We start from the raw sequence: 17,839 nt of genomic DNA, 5'->3' as shown, positions 1-17,839 counted from the left end.
ATAGAGGTAGAGGCACCACCGTGGGTGCCTTGCGATGCCATTGTTGGAGTACATTGACTATATTCTTCATTTTTTGGAGGTGCTGCTACATTCAAGACACCATTAGTAGTCTCACCACCCATGTCCTTCTACCTTTTAGATACCAAATGTAATGGAAATGGCCTATTAACTTTGAGAGTAGCGGAATTAGGAAATTAGATAAATCACTTTTGTGAGATTACTTTTGTGAGCATAGCGGGTGAACTTAATTGATGGTAGCAACATAAACATGGTACTTAGTTAACTTGGCATGAACAATAATTTTGCAAAAGAGAGAGTTTAGAGAACATGACAACAATTGAGGACCGGATTCATACGAAGCCGGTCCCCCCTCCACTAGGCATTTGTATTATAGTTTCTCCCATCAAGAGAGAATCTTTGTGTTCTTTGTGACCTTGGTGATGCAATGAAGATGGAAAGCTTCATGCATCACAAGCATAACATAAACTTTGTAGAAATCATTAACTATCCCAAGCCTCAGTCCCAAGGCCTCAAACACCTTTGAAGGTGGAGAGAGCTAGCTGGGAATAAGGATAGGGAAGAGGAAGAAGAAACATTCCATAGGAAAAGAAATAGTTCCTCACTTATCATCACTCTTCTTGCTAGCATACATAATAGCATAGTAATGAAGATGGACAAGATGGAAAGCTTAAGCATTGAAGCATGGCTCTTGGTTGGATTTGCATTCCATAGCCAAGAGTGTTGGTGTAGGCTCTTACTTCTCACAAGCTTGGAGAAGGAGGTGGAGTTCCTCAACATTCACCAAGTGAGAATGAAATGAGTGCGTGTGGTGTATATTCTCCTAGCACCCCCCTTGCTTGCTTGGGGCGAGTTGTAACTTTTCCACATGTTGCAAGCTCATTGGACCCCTCTCCCTCTAGCCAATCACATGTTGCATGCATTCAAGTACAAGGATAGTCTTTTGACAAGTGTCCTCCTTATCCCTTAGATAGAGAGAGATCTTGAAAATATCTAGATATCTGTTGGATGGAACTAAAATCTCATTGGACCCCTCTTTAGCCCAACCAATAGCATTCAAGCACACTGTGTGGTTAAGCATAGGGAGAGTCTGACATGTGTACAATGTGCCCTTTGAAAAAGGGGTGCCCTTTGGGTGAGTGGAAAGTTAAGTCAAAGGATTCCCCTAACTTTGGGACTTTCATGCATAGGAAGCTTCTCAAGAACCTTCCTCATTAAGTTTTTAGGGTCTCTTTTTGACTCAAGCACCTTACCCCCCATGTATGGGAAGCTTCTCAAGCACCTTCCGCATTAAGCTTGTAGGGTCTCTATTTTACTCAAGCACCTTACCCCCCATGTATGGGAATCTTCTCAAGCACCTTCCTCACATTAAGTTTGTAGGGTCTCTTTTTTACTCAAGCACCTTACCCCCCATGTATGAGAAACTTCTCAAGCACTTTCCTCATTAAGTTTGTAGGGTCTCTTTTTGACTCAAGCACCTTATCCCCCATTAAGTATGACAAGCACCTCAAGTACCTTCGTCATCACGCATGACAAGCACCTCAAGCACCTTATTCATCAAGCACGCACCTTAGTCATCAAGCACGACAAGCACCTCAAGCTTAGGTCGGGTTCCCACCTCAAGCTCAGCCCTAGCTTGCCTAAGGTCAAAGGACTTTTAACACTAAACATTGGATGTCTTTAATGAAGCTAACCCTAAGGTATTTTAAGCTCCATTAGATGCACATTGATCTTTGATAGACTACCTCTTTTTGGACCCTTATTGAGATGTAACCATTTCTCCTTTTGGTCTCGTGTTGAGATAGGTCTAGAAGCACATGTCTCTATTCTAACTCTTGTTCCCGTTTATTCTCCCACATTAAATGATCAGTTTAATATGAGAAAATCATTCGGTAAAGTTAGATATTATATTTTATGACATTACCTCTATCTTCAAATCATAGTCGTCCTCGACTATGAGGTAGAGAAGATAAATCCTAGTCATTAGTCCATGTTACTTAGCGGGTAGAGGATCCCTTTTTACCCTTCGACATCGTTCCAAGATGGATGACTAATCCATTTGGTGCTTGGGAGACGTAGTTGTCGTAAACATGTCTGCTCTTTAGTACATACAAACTTCCAAAGCAGAGTGACAAGTTCTACTTAGTGTTTGGGAGACGTCGTCACCAATGCATACCACTTCAATTTGTGCACAATAAAAAGAGAACTAGTCTTATAAGACAAAAACATTTTTCATTTAAAATGCATTTTCATATGCTCACTGTAGTGCGACATTGTAAGCATTGACAAGGTTCATAGTATCCTTAAGCTAGGTTCCTTGCATCCATTTAGCATCTTTAAAAGGATAATTCTTTACCTTAATAAGACATTGTCAGATAATCTTACTGTTTCTTAATACCTTGCCTTCATGTCATAGGATGGACTCAGATTGAAGTACTTGATCTCTGATTTTTGGAGGGTCTGCAACTATTGCTTCTTTTGATGGCACTCCTTTGTAAGGTTTACATAGGCTCTCATGAAAAACATGGTGCATGAGCCAATAGTTGGGGCAACTTTAATTGATCAGCCATCTCATTGATTGGCTTAAGAATTTAAAAAGGAGCATAGTATCTTTTTGCTAGATTAGCATATACTCTTGGTGGCCCATAGGATTCTTGCCCGTAGTATGCCTTGGACGAGCCTTGAGAAAATTTAGCAAGACCCAATCATTTTCCTTAAAGGCTAAGGCTCTTCTGTGCTTATTAGCAGCAACCCTTTTTGCCTTTGCTTTGAGATGGATATAACCTCTTTATGTTAAGTATGGAGCTTGATTTACCCCTTGTAATTTTCTGTGGTAAAAACGCACATTTGTAAGGCCCCCATTATGAGGAGAAGCCATCGTGCGTGAAGGAAAATCACTCGCCGAAAACCAAAAAATTTTGCCAGAGTATTCATTTTCGCCGAAATTTTATGGTCGGACCGGTCGGTTGGCCGGGTAGCCGGTGGCCGGTGGCCGGTGTTCGGAAGTCGATTGCCGGTGGCCGGTGGCCAAATTCAAAAGCGGACTTGTCTTCTCAAGGGCGGCCACACATGGGCGGATTGGAGGGTCCGATTTGGACTTATCTACACAAGGGTGGCTACACATGGCTGCCTCTCATGAGAAAGGGCAACCCTTTTGGCCTATAAAAGGAAGCCATTTCTACACACATTTCATAGTGTGAAGTTGATGCAACAAGGTGGGTGTGGGGTGGTGAAAGTGAAGCAAGTCGGGAGCTCTATTAAGGGTATAATCCCTTTGTAAACTACTTCTTGTTTTGAAGTATTAAAGCCATTGAGTGGATGCTTTCCCGTGGATGTAGACCACATTGGGTGAACCATGTATATCGTGTGTACTCTCTCTCTCTCTCTCTCTACTCTATAATCTCGTGTATATAAATCTGTCTCTCTCCATTAAGTAATCTACTCAAATATCTATTTAGCTACGTCATATTTCCTAATAACTGGTATCAGAGCAAGGTTTGCTCGTAGCTAAATTATCTCAAGGAAAGGATTCCTTGAATTGAGTGGGAGTCATGACGGAGGAAGGGAAGCTCAAGATTGAGAAATTCAACGGCAAAAACTACCAACATTGAAAGATGCAGATTGAAGACTATCTCTACCAGAAGGACCTCTATTTGCCACTTGCAAAGAAGCCTGCAACAATGGCAGATGAAGCATGGATTGTCCTTCATCAAAAGGCACTGGGAACAATCCGGTTAAGCTTGGAGTCAATGGTGGCCTTCAATGTTTCGGAGATGAAGACCACGGAGGACTTGATGAAGTCACTTGATGACTTCTACAAGAAACCATTGGCATCCAATAAGGTATTTCTTATGAAGCGCTTGTTCAATCTAAAGATGGCAGAGAATGGTTCAGTTGCAAAATACCTAATTGAATTTAACACAAACATAAATCAACTTCGATCGGTGAAAATCAATTTCGATGACGAAGTGCGAGCTCTCCTTATACTATCATCTCTACCGCATAGTTGGGACAGCCTTGTGATGGCTGTAAGTAATTCTATTTTTGGCACAAATACTCTTAAGTTTGATGATGTTGTGGGTCTTCTCCTAAGCGAGGAAATACGAAGGAGAAGCACAGGAGAATCATCAAGTGCTGCACTGTCAGTGGAAACAAGAGGAAGGCCTAAGGAGAGGTTCAAAAACCAAAAGGGTCGTGATCGCTTAAGACAGAGCAAGTCACGCACAAAGTCAGATCTTGAATGTTGGAACTGCGGCAAGAAGGGCCACGTCAAGAAGGATTGATGGTCCAAGAAGAAGAAGGAGACTGAGTCTCAAGACAACGAGCCAACATCGGAGGCCAATGTGGCAGGTAAAGTAGAACAAGATGCTCTAATTCTCTCATTAGAAAATGTGTCTATTTCCTGGATAGTAGATTTTGGGGCTTCATTCCATGTGACACCACACAAGCAACATTTTCAAGATTACACCAAAGGAAATTTTGGATATGTATACTTGGGAGATGATGAAGCTTGGGAGATGATGAAGCTTGTGAGATTGTCGGCAAAGGTACATTTTCTCTCAAAACTGCTAAACGGAAATGAATGGAAGCTGAAAGATGTTAGGCATGTTCCTTCTCTTTGGAAAAATTTGATCTCTATAGGACAATTGGACGATGAAGGTCACAACATTGCATTTGGAAACAAACGGTGGAAGATCTCAAAGGGATCTTTGGTGGTAGCCAAGGGAGAAAACGTCGGTACACTTTACTTGTGTACTATCAGCACGCAACCTTCATCTTGTGTAGCAACTACAGAAGTTGACAGTGCGGTGTGGCACTACCGGCTTGGGCATATGAGTGCCAAAGGAATGCAAATCCTTCAAACGAAGAAGCTTCTACCAGGTTTGAAAGAAGTGGACTTAGAGTTCTGTGAAGATTGTGTTTATGGTAAACAAAAGAGGATAAAATTTCAAAAATCAAGAAATGACAGAAAAAATAAAAAACTTGAGTTGGTTCATTCTGATATTTGGGGTCCTGCAAGTACACCATCACTTGTGGCTCATTATACTATGTAACATTCATAGATGATGCAACTAGAAAAACACGGGTTTATGTCATGAAGAATAAGTCCGATGTACTTTTCATATTTCAAAGGTGGAAAGCATTTGTGGAGAATGAAACGAGTACCAAGGTTAAATGCCTCAGATCCGACAATGGAGGAGAATATTGCAGCCAAGCTTTTGAAACATTTTGTGCTAGCAATGGCATTCAGAGGCAAAGGACAACCCCAAGGACACCTCAACAAAATGGGATTTTGGAAAGGATGAACAGGGCAATCATGAAGCGAGCACGAAGCATGCGGCTACATGCAGGCCAACTTCTTGAGCTTTCGGCGGAAGCTGTAAGTACGTCTGTGTACTTAATCAACCAATCACCCTCAACAACATTGAATGGGGGAGTTCTAGAAGAGGCCTAGACAGGTAAACCGGTGAATTATGCATTTCTCAAAGTGTTTGGGTGTGAGGCTTTCATGCACTTAGATAGAATCCTAAGATCAAAGCTGGATGCAAAGTCCAATAAGTGTTTCTTCATTGGCTATGGACAAGGTGACTTTGGGTATAGCCTATGGAATCCTGAAGATGGTAAAATCTTAAGGAGTAGGGATGTAATTTTTCATGAACAAAATATGTACAAAGATTACTTGGAAAGAAAAACAAAAGAAACGGGTGATGGAGCTTGAGGACGGTGAAGACTCAAGGACTGCAAACAGTGACAATGTGCAACAACGTCAACCAAATGAGGAGCCTCAACCTATTCCCCGAAGATCTACAAGAGCAAGTAGACCTCTAGAAAGGTTTGTTTCTTCCTTCAACCATCTCTTGATCTCAGATTCTGGAGAGCCGGAGTCATACGAAGAAGCTATGCAACACGAATCCAAAGAAGAATGGACGAAGAGCATGCAAGTGGAGATGGACTCACTACATCCAACCAAACATGGGAGTTGGTTGAGTTGCCTAAAGGTAAGTGGGCACTTCAAAAAAAATGGGTGTACAAGCTGAAGGAAGAAGAAGGTGGGAAGAAAAGGTACAAGTCTAGGCTTGTGGTAAAAGGTTTTTCTCAAAAGAAAGGTATTGACTTTAATGAAATAATTTTTGTTGTTGTAAAAATGAACTCAATTAGGCTTGTCTTAAGCCTTGTGGCTGCTCATGATCTAAATCTTGAGCAAATGGATGTAAATACCCCTCACGATGACTTAGAGGAGGAAATTTACATGCTTCAACCAAAGGGGTATAAAGTAAAAAGTAAGGAGAAAATGGTTTGCAGATTAAAGAAAAGCTTGTATGGATTACAACAAGCATCAATATAATGGTACTTGAAGTTCGAGCGATGGATGTTAATCATGGATTCAGCAGATGCAACTCAGATCATTGTGTCTACACGAAGAATTTGGGAGATGGGAAGTTCACCATCCTAAAGTTGTATGTTGATGACATGCTGATTGCAAAACATGCAAGACATCAAAGACCTAAAAGAGGAGCTGTCTAAATATTTTTCAATGAAAGATTTAGGTGTTGTAAAGAGGATACTTGGTATGAAAACATCAAGGGATAGAACGAAGAAGACAATAAAGCTATCTCAAGAGGATTACATCAAGAAGGTACTAGAAAGGTTTGCAATGCAAAATGCAAAACCAGTTTCTACACCTTTGGCTGGTCACTTTAAACTAATGAAGGATATGTGTCCAAAGACACAAGAGGAGATAGCCTATATGTCTAAAGTTCCAAATTGTCAGGACAATGACAAGGCCGAACTAGACAAGGGCAAGGTCGAGCTAGGTAGTGTGGAAAGGGAGTCCAACTAGGGCAAAGGGCTAGGAGCCATGCTATATAGTGGGTGGTTGGGAGGTGGACTCCAAGGTTCTAGTTCCCCTTGTCTAACATTGGTATCAGAGCAAGGTTCCTTTTTGGGAAAGGCAAGCCATGGAGGAGGGGAGCCACACAATTGTGCATGCTTTTTTGCATGTTGGGGTCAAGGGGGTGTGGACTTACCCCCTGTCAGGAGGACGACAAGACCGAAGGCATGGGAAACAACCCTTGCAAGGAAATTGTACCTTTGAGGAATAGACAAGGGCAAGGCCGGGCTAGGAAGTGTGGAAAGGGAGTCCAACTAGGGCAAAGGGCTAGGAGCCATGCTATATAGTGGGTGGTTCGGAGGTGGACTTCTAGGTTCTAGTTCCCCTTGTCTAACATTGGTATCAAGAGCAAGGTTCCTTTTTTGGGAAAGGCACAGTCGTGGAAGAGAGGAGCCACACAATTGCGCATGCTTTTTTGCATGTCGGTGTCAAGAGGGCGTGGAGCTTACCCCTTGTGAGGAGGACGACAAGCCCGAAGGCGTGGGCAACAGCCCTTGCAAGGAAATTCCACTTGTCGACGACCTGCAGTAAAGCACGCCCTTGCGGGCTCTATGGCATCGTGCCAACGGGGGGAGCTTTTCCCGTGTCTGCAGAGAAGGTGGAGACGAGCACCATATGAGGCGGGGGAGCTTGGCTCAACCCCTCGCGCTGTCTGCAAGCCGCCATAGCCGGTGAGCTATTCCAATTTCACACCCAACAGGCGCCCAACCCCTGGGGTGTTAATGGCCAAAGTTTTTTTTCAACACAAGGGACGGTACCCATAGTGGGGTACCCCCTCCCTCCCTCTTGCGCGGCCGGCAAGTACTTCGACACACATATTTTCTGTGTATTATCGGCAGAAACTCAGAAATTTAATCAAAGCATCTCGAGGGGAGTTCAAAGTGACATTATATTTCAAAATCAATTACGGTCGAACGCATAATTGATTCGGCTACAAGGGATTAAGGAATTCCCTACACGGCGGACATTTTGGATTGATTTCCACCTGGATACTATCGACTTTGACGGAATTAGCAAGGCTAATTAAACTTTGCAAGTGCTCTCAATCTCACGTATTTTTCTGACGATTCCTTGTACCGCACTGTGTCGCCATGGATTCAGATATCAATATGACTTTTGATTTTGAGCAAAGTACGCCTGATCCTGCCCATGATGGCCCACGATCGGATCCTCTCAAGGAGAGTACCCACGACGCTACGACATGTGATGACAGTTATGAATTGCTCAACATTCAAGAATTTTGTGCACTTCAGACAGGCATGCCAATCATGGATGAAAATTTTAAAGCTTTGAATGCAAATGTCACTAAACTATCCACAATAGTGATTCAATTAATGCAACAGTAGTCCAAGGGTTCTGCTGACAAACACATGCATGAGCACATTGCTACAAAATGGCAAGGCCCTTCTAATCCAGGGCAAGGCCCAACTGCTGATACTTTGCACACTCTCACTACAAAAGAGGTGGATGAGTTTTTGAAAAACACCAAACCACCGATTTTTAAGGGAGAAGACTGAGACCGCAATAACGATGCAGTGAATATCTTTCTCAGCAAATGGGATGGAATTCACACCTTACGGCGTACTCCGGACGTAATCAAAGCTCTACAAACGAGCTTAATTCTGGAAGGCAAGGCCTAGAAATGGTGGATGTCTCTCAAGGAGAAGAATATCATACCACAGAGTTGGGCAGCTTTTGAAGCTATGTTTCGCAAAGAATTTTTGCCTATAAATGAGGCATATCAGAATTGGACGGCTTGGGACACGTGTTTCATGCGCCATTACCCATCATTGCTTGAATATATATCTCACTATCGGGATGTTATCCTCAAGTTGGAAGGCTCAGATAACTTTCAACAAGTACGAGGGTTTATACGTGGTCTAACACAGAGCTTAAGAAGTATGTCAAGACCCAAGACCCTAAAACACTTGAGGAAGCCATAGTGAAAGCACATATTCACGATGATCCAGATGAAAAGAAAGCACATAATATTCACGTGCCTACTAATACACATGGTAATACATGCACTCAATATGGGCACAATAAAAGGAAATTTATAGTAGCCAATTCAGAAGCATCTAAGAAACCCAAGGGGTCCAGGGGTCCTCTCTCTCCTGAGGACTTTGATAAAGCTAAGAAAGAGAAATTATGTTTTCAATGTTTAGGAAGCGGTCATGGCAAAAATGATTTTCCCAAGGGGAAATTAGCTGCTCATGGCAAGGAGAAAGAAGTGCACACGATGCAACTGCTGCCTCTTGAGTCTTCCTCACAATTCTCTACAGTAGAAGTAACACACACCGAGGTGGTGCATGAATGTTGTCTCATAGCTTCCATGTGGCAACAAACCTTTGGACCACATGAGTTAGTACGCATGCACGGATCTCTGCAAGGGCACAAGGTGCGCATCTTGGTAGATGACGGTGCTACTCACAATTTCATCAATTACGGATTGGTGAAAAAACTCAAATTGCCTCAAACTCCGAGTACCCACCGCTACAAGATAGCAATGATGAATAGACATGATACCAAAATCTGGGATACTCAAGTCCGAGATGTTCCGTTGGAAGTACAAGGTTACTCCACATGCTTGGATTTTTAGGTTATGAACATGGAGAGGGAAGACGTGGTCCTTGGTAGGGAGTGGTTGCATAGCCTAGGACCATCACTGAAGCGTAGCTATGAGCACAACAGCTTGATGTTTGAATCCCATGGCGCACATGTGTTGTTGTTAAGAGAGAAGGATGTACCTTCTTGACCATTGATTTATACACTTGAGCTTATGCAGCTTGTTTCTGATAAAGAAATAGATCAAGTTTTCTTGTGTGACTCACTGTCTCATTTTCTCTCTAACTTTGAATCTGTTGAACATTCCTCAACGCCGCATGCTTCTCTCTCATCTCTTCCACCAATGGCTACTTCAAAACAAGCAAACGTTGCTAGTGAGTTACAAAAATTATTAAAGGAATTTCAAGATGTTTTTCCTAATGATTTGTCACAAGGATTATCGCCGATACGATCGGTGCAACATAGCATCGATGTGGTTGCAGGCTGTAAACCTGTCAGTAAACCACCCTACTGTATGAGTTATTCTAAAGCTGCTGAGGTGGAACATCAGCTTGTTGACTACCTTAGCAGAGGGTTTATACAACCCAGTTCTTCACCGTGGGCTTCTCCTATCCTATTAGTGAAGAAAAAAGACGACATTATGCGCATGTGCATAGACTACCGTGGCTAAAATGCGGTTACGATTAAGAACAAGTACCCATTGCCACGAGTGGATGAGTTCTTCGACAAACTCACTCATGCTCGTATTGTTACGAAAATAGACTTGCGGTTAGGTTATCACCAAGGTTATCACCAAGTCCGTATTCGACTTGCTGATATACCCAAAACTACATTCCGAACAAGGTTTGGACACTATGAGTTCTTGGTGATGCCCTTTGGGTTAACCAATGCGCCCATAACATTCATGACACTTATGGATAGTGTCTTGAAGCCGTAATTGGGAAAATTTGTCATCGTTTTCCTTGATGACATTCTAGTCTACAGTGCTTCTGAAGAAGAACACTTACAACATCTCAGGTAGATGTTCGAGTTGTTACGAACAAACAAATTATATGCCAAGGAATCTAAGTGTGATTTTCTGAAAGAAGACATTCACTATCTAGGGCATGTTATTTCAGCTAATGGGCTATATATGGATTAATCCAAAGTGGATACAATCCGGTAATGGCCTTCTCCTAAAAATCTGGAAGAGTTATAATTTTTTTAAGGATTTGCAGGTTTTTATCAGGTTTGTTAAAAACTATGCTAATATTGTTGTTCCCATGACGGATCAATTGAAAGGCAAAGGCAAAGCTTTTCATCAGGGACCCGCTCAACAGCACAATTTTGATACGCTCAAGGATGCATTAGCTACAACTCCCATACTAGCTATTGTAGATCATTTGCACCCATTCGTTTTGGAAACAGATGCTAGTAACCGTGCTGTTGGAGAAGTCCTATTACAAGATGGACGGCCAATTGCATTTGAAAGCAAGAAGCTTGATGCAGCTCAGCAGAACTACTCTGCTTATGAGCGCGAACTCTATGCAATAGATGGTGGCATTATCTGTATGATGCTCAGTTTGAGATTGTGTTTGACCATGAAAGCATCAAATGGTTTACACAACAAATGGATTTGAAGGGTTGGAAAGCCAGGTGGGCCAAGATTCTTCAGGAATATGACGCCAAGCTCAAGTATCGTAAAGTTCGATACAATGTGGTGGCTGACGCTCTAAGTCACATGCCGGAGATCAACTCTCTCTTGTTCACGGAACTTCGTAGTGAATTTTTGGATTCTCTCAAAGGCAAATATGAGCATGATGAAGAATATTCCAAAGTGTGGAGCCATGTTCAAATGAGGGATCCTTCTCACTTCAATGATGGTAGTGTAACGTTAACCTCCACACCTAGTTCTCCTCTATCGAGTGATGAACTACAATGATGGAAGCATTTCACCATCGACAATGGGTACCTACTCCTTAAGGGAGAGTTTGTGTTCCGACGGACACAGACATTCGGCACCAAATTCTTTATGAATGTCATGATAGTCTAAGTGCAGGGCACCCAGGTATTAGAAAAACTTATGCTCTCGTACAACGACAGTTTTACTGGCCGAGTATATATGGCTTTGTTCAATCTTATGTCTTGCATTGCCAAAAATGTCAAGTTAACAAAGCAGAGCGCCTGAAAGCAGGAGGACTCTTACATCCTTTAGAGATTTCCAATGGAAAATGGGAAAGTATCTTTATGGACTTTATTGTGGGTTTACCAACCACTGTACGAGGTCATGACTCGGTATGGGTGGTCGTAGACCGGTTGACTAAACTATGTCCAACCAAATCAACGGTTAAGACACCAGGGTAGCCAAGTTATTTGTGGATAATCTATACAAGTTTTATGGTTTTCCAAGTAATATTGTCAGTGATCGTGATCCCAAGTTTAATAGTCCCTTTTGGAGGGCTATGTTTAAACGATTGGGTACACAACTAAACCTCAATACAGCCAATCAGCCAGAAACAGATGGTCAGATTGAACAAGATAACCAAGTGCTAGAGGATATGCTAAGAGCATACGTCAGCAATAAACAGTCAGACTGGGAAGAATACTTACCTATCCTCAAGTTTGCCTACAACAGTGCTAAGCATGTCACAACTGGATTTAGTCCTTTCATGCTCATGTATGGGTTTCAACCTAGGTCACCTGTTACGATGGGGTTGGCAACCGAAAAGCTCCAACAAGTTAAGGATTTTCTCCAAGACCACATGGATATGCTGAAACTCGCTCGTCAGAATGTTAGACAAGCGCAGGATCGGTATAAGAAGTATGCTGATGAGAAAAGTTGGCAAGTTACCTTCGAGGAACGGGAGGAAGTATTTTTACTTGTGCTAGAACATTCAGAAAGTCTGAAAATTGGGCCAACACCTAAATTATCTCCCCGATATTGTGGGCCTTTCAAAATACTCAAGCGAGTAGGTGATCCTGCCTACAAATTACTGCTACCTACACATTCCCGTATTCATCCGGTATTTCATATAAGTCGTTTACGTAAGCGGTTACATGGGGACGACAATGTCATTGACCAACAGATTTTGGTTGATTTCATTCAACCTCCTATCTTACCGCATGAACCTGAACGTGTTCTCGATTATCATGAGTTGCGTACACGTCATCATGTACGTCAACAAGCCTTAATCAAGTGGAAAGATTGACCTAAGGAAGGTGCCAATTGGGAAAACATTAGTGTTCTTAAGAAGAAGTTTCCCACTTTTGTTTTCGAGGACGAAAACTCTTCTTTAAGGGGGGAGTAATGTCAGGACAACGGACTAGACAAGGGCAAGGCCGGGCTAGGCAGTGTGGAAAGGGAGTCCAACTAGGGAAAAGGGCTAGGAGCCATGCTATATAGTGGGTGGTTGGGAGGTGGACTCCTAGGTACTAGTTCCCCTTATATAACACATATGCTGCAGCGGTAGGTTCTCTAATGTATGTTATGGTCTGAACAAGGCCAGATATTGCACTTGTAGTGGGAGTTGTGAGTAGGTTCATGGACAACCCAAGTAAAGAACACTGGCAAGCTGTGAAATGGACACTTAGGTATCTAAAAGGGACAACAACAAATGCTTTGTATTTTGGAGGAATTGATATTTTTCTAGAAGGGTATGCTGACGCAGATATGGCAGGTGACAAAGATACTCGAAGGAGCACTACTGGCTTATGTCTTCACGGTTGGAGGCACAACACTAAGTTGGGCTTCAAAGCTGCAGAAAGTGGTCTCACTTTCTACCACGTAAGCAGAGTATGTAGCAATGACGGAGGCAAGCAAAGAAATTATGTGGCTTCACAGATTCTTAGAAGAGTTTGGATTCAAACAAGACAATTGTGTCTTGTACAGTGATAGCCAAAGCGCTATCCATCTTGCAAAGAACTTAGCCTTTCATTCAAGGACAAAGTACATTGAAGTGAGATATCACTTCATACGCACTCTTTTGGAAGAGGGACAACTAAAGCTAGGAAAGGTGCATACAAGTGAAAATCCTGCAGACATATTTACAAAGGTGGTCAACAAGGAGAAGTTGAGCTTTTTCTCATCTTCAATCGGCATTCAAGGATAAGAAGCCAGGATGAAAGCAGTCACAGGTTTGGTTTGGAGATCAGTCTCCAAGTGCGAGATTGTTAAGTATGGAGCCTGATTTACCCCTTATAATTTTATGTGGTAAAAGTGCACATTTGTAAGGCTCCCATTATGAGGAGAAGACATCGTGCGTGAAGGAAAATCACTTGCAGGAAATAAAAATCACTAGCCGAAAATCAAAATTTTCCGTCGAAATATTTATTTTCATCGGAATTTTTTTGCCGGACGGCGGTCGAAAAGTGGTCGAAAAACGACTAGTCGGTTGGCCGGTTGGCCGGTGGCCGGTAGTCAATGGACGGTGGCCGGTGGTCGAAAGTCAATGGCCTGTGGCCAAATTCAAAAGCGGACTTGTCTTCTCAAGGGCGGCCACACATGGACGGATTGGAGGGTCCGATTTGGACTTATCTACACAAGGGCGGCTAAAACATGGCTGCCTCTCATGAGAAAGGGCAGCCCTTTTGGCCTATAAAAGGAGGCCATTTCTACACACATTTCATAGTGTGAAGTTGATGCAACAAGGTGAGTGTAAGGTGGTGAGAGTGAAGCAAGGCGGGAGCTCTATTAAGGGTATAATCCCTTTGTAAACTACTTCTTATTTTGAAGTACTAAAGCCATTGAGTGGCTGCTTTCCCATGGACGTATCCCACATTGGGTGAACCACGTATATCGTGTGTACTCTCTCTCTCTCTCTCTCTCTCTCTCTCTCTCTCTCTCTCTCTCTCTCTCTCTCTCTCTCTCTCTCTCTCTCTCTCTACTCTATAATCTCTTGTGTGTGAAATCTATCTCTCTCCATTAAGTAATCTACTCAAATATCTATTTAGCTACGTCATATTTCCTAACACTTTAATCTTTGGAAAAGATTCTTGTGAGTGTCGGCTATATTCATCAGTAGTAGCGATGATCTTCCCATGTACTTTAAGTAGTAAGGGACTTTTGGATCTTCCCTCTTTAACTTCGAAAGGTGCTTTCCCCATAGAAGTATGTACAATGTCTTTGTACACATACGCTATGAGAGGTAGGTACTCCTCTCATTGAGAACGTTGATCCACTTCCATGACATAGGCTTTTAGTAGATCAAGAATCATTAGATTAGTTATTTCACTATGGTCATCCATTTGTGGATGATAGGCCGAAAGAAAAATTTAATCTACTTCCTAGATTCTCAAAGAGACCCTTCTAGAAATTACTGTGGTCATTCTAGGATCTTTGTCCGACACTATGAATGTTGGAAAGCCATGATGCTTGAAAATTTGAGAACTGAAGAGGGTTGCCATTTGATCTGCCTGAATAGTCTTTTTGACTAGCATAGAGTGTAATTTCTTGTTAAGCCTGTTGACTGAAACAATCCAAGTTGCTTCCCTCAATCAAATTTCAACTTTTGGTATACCACGCATTTTGAAACATACTCTTGTATGTTTACTTTTCATGGTAGACCCACATAAATACATTTCTACTCCTTGAAGAGTAGATTATGGATTCCCTTTTTGCCCCACATAAGGAGAAGTATGGGATTCATACATGACTTTCTTATTGTATGGGTGAGTAACACATAACCTATTTCCGTTTGGAAGATAACCATCCTTCAAGGTCAATGGTTCTTTTTTCTTCCCTAATGCAAAGGCTGTAATTACATACTTAAAGTCTCGGTCAATAGCATACTCATCTATCATAAAAGATAGATCATTGTGAGTTGCTATAGACACCACATTTACCCTTGGTCATTGTGAAAGTGCATCGACCACTTGATTGTGCTTGCCAACAATGTGAGCAATATGAAATTCAAATTGCAAAAGAAAATTTTCCCTTCTCATTTGTTTGTCGAAGAGCTTGGTTTGCGTCATGAAGTTCTTGAGGCTTTGTGATCCATTTGTAGGATGAATGGAGTCCCCAAGAGATAGTGTTTCCACGTGTTTAGGGCATATAGAATAGCCAGTAGCTCTTTTTCGTATTTGCCCAATACTCACTTATCAAAGTTGATTCTTTGACTCTCATATGCTATGGCATGCCCTTCTTGAAGCAAAATAGCTCCAAGGAAATTACCACAAGCATCACATTGGACCTCAAATGGCTTTGAGAGATCTAGTAGTGTGAGCACACGTTGAGATATAAGCTTCTCCTTAAGCTTCTTCAAAATCTTCTTGCACTTTTGCAGTCCATGAATACTTAACATTAATTTTTTTGTTAAGTCATGTAATAGGCTTGCTATTAGCGAGAATTTTTTTAATGAAGCATCTATAGTATGCACACATACTTATGAAGCTTCGTACCTCCTGTAGATTACTTGGATTAGGCCATTCTTTTATTAGAGACGGGTGCCATCTTTAGAGATAATGTGACCTAAATATTGAATCTCTTGTACAAAAAATTCACTTTTCTTTTGATTAATGAAAATCTTATTCTACCTCACAACTTGAAAGATTACCTAGAGGTGTTGCTTGTACTCCTCAAGAGAATTTGAGTGGCTTGAAGATTTTTGTCAGACTTGTCTACGGATTTACCATTATCGAGCCATAAGAAGTCCGAAAGGAGCTATCCCTCGGCAACTTCGCTATGTAAGACTCACTCCACTATTCTCTATAATTAACGAATTCGATCCGTGGGTGTAGATACTTAAGTGCCTATTTTCACAGGCTAAGAGGAGTAGCAACTAAGGTTTTTGAATTGCCAAAGCATACACTAAGTAAACACCTAAGTTTAATTAGCATGGCTGACAATAACCAAGAGAGTAGAATGAACATTGATAACTTTGATTTTGCACATGAAGCTGCTATGATGATGCCCTCATGTTTGTTAATTATCTTGTCACTAGGTTGCAACAAGCTATGGGCAACCCCCCATTGGAAGTCAAAGTTACTCAACAACTTCGTGCTTATGGGATTTACTTTACTCTCCAAGAGGAGAGAGAGCTTAGGAGGCCTCTTGATGAGACCCCCAAAAGAAGACTCTGATCTCCCATACGAGAGCAGGAATCCAAAGATCAAGAAAGTACTGAATCCCTAAATTCCTCCGAAGATGTGGCTCCACAAAGAAGGCGGACTAAACGATCGCCAACTCCTCCCAAGACGAAAGGGTTAACCCATAGTCCTTCTCCTTGTCATTTCAAAAATGAAGAGAGGAAACAAAGGAAGAAAAGGGCAAGAAAGAGGTCACCCTCTTCTCCTTCTTCTTCACCTTCCTCCTCTTCTGACAAAAGCAATAGTTATTCTCCCAGAGAATACAAGAGGGGAGGACATCGGAAATCTTACCCTGCATGGAGAAGGTCACAAAAGCTAAAGAAGTTCAAAGAGGGAGGAAAGAGTATCTCTTTTCTCACCTATGATGGCACCTTTGGTGCTACCGACAAAGTATTGGCCTTCATCCAACAATTTGATGCGGCCTTTCGAGACGAGGGCTTCACAGAGTCCTCCAAGCTACGCCATGTAGCTATGCACTTCCAAAAATTGGCTTGTCAATGGTGGGCTAGCCTTCGTGGCAATGGCAAAGCCCCAAAGACATGGAAAACTCTATGAGTTTCCATCATGAAGCAATTTCTTGCAAGTGATGCAAAGGACAAAGTGCTTACCAAATGGTGAAGTTTAAAGCTTCTCTCTCATAAGTCTATCCACAACTCAAGGATATTGACTTTCAAAAGAACTTTGCCAAGCAAAAGAAAAAATTCTGTGCAGATTACCCAAAGAGATGGCCGAGTGTGTCAACTTTAAACGGCCCGGTTCTATCATCAAAGTAATCCACCACACCATGGTTGCTTCGCGCATCAATTTCCAACAAGGGGGCTAGACGGAATGTCAAGCACATGGAAAATAAAGACAAAAGTGATGCCAAGGGGAAAACCAATGCCCAAAATTCTTCCCAAAGCTATTCCAACAACAACAACAATCGATCCAAGGAAAAGGGAGTTTACAAAGGTAAATATAAACTCTCTCCTAAAGAGCTAGAATCTTTTCATAAGGACCACAAATGTTTTAAGTGTGGGGAGCAAGGCCATGGTTATCGTCCTTGCCTCAAGAGAATTGCCCGCAATGAGACTCCTAGAGCCTCTATGTTTGAAGCTCCAAAAGAGGATGCTCATTGCCAAGGATTTCTCCTTTCCTATGCTTGGGGAAAGATGCAAGAGCATGATGCCTTTATTTTGTTTGACCCTATTTCAACTCACAACTTCATACCCACGGAGTTGACCACGAAGCTAGGCATACAAGCCCACAAGATGGGAGATACATTGAAATTTGATGGATCTATCAAGGGACAAGAGCTCTCAA

Source organism: Adiantum capillus-veneris, chromosome 17 (assembly GCF_014529385.1).
Source record: "Adiantum capillus-veneris isolate H3 chromosome 17, ASM1452938v2, whole genome shotgun sequence".
Lineage (NCBI taxonomy): Eukaryota > Viridiplantae > Streptophyta > Polypodiopsida > Polypodiales > Pteridaceae > Adiantum > Adiantum capillus-veneris.
This window is presented reverse-complemented; position numbering follows the sequence as displayed.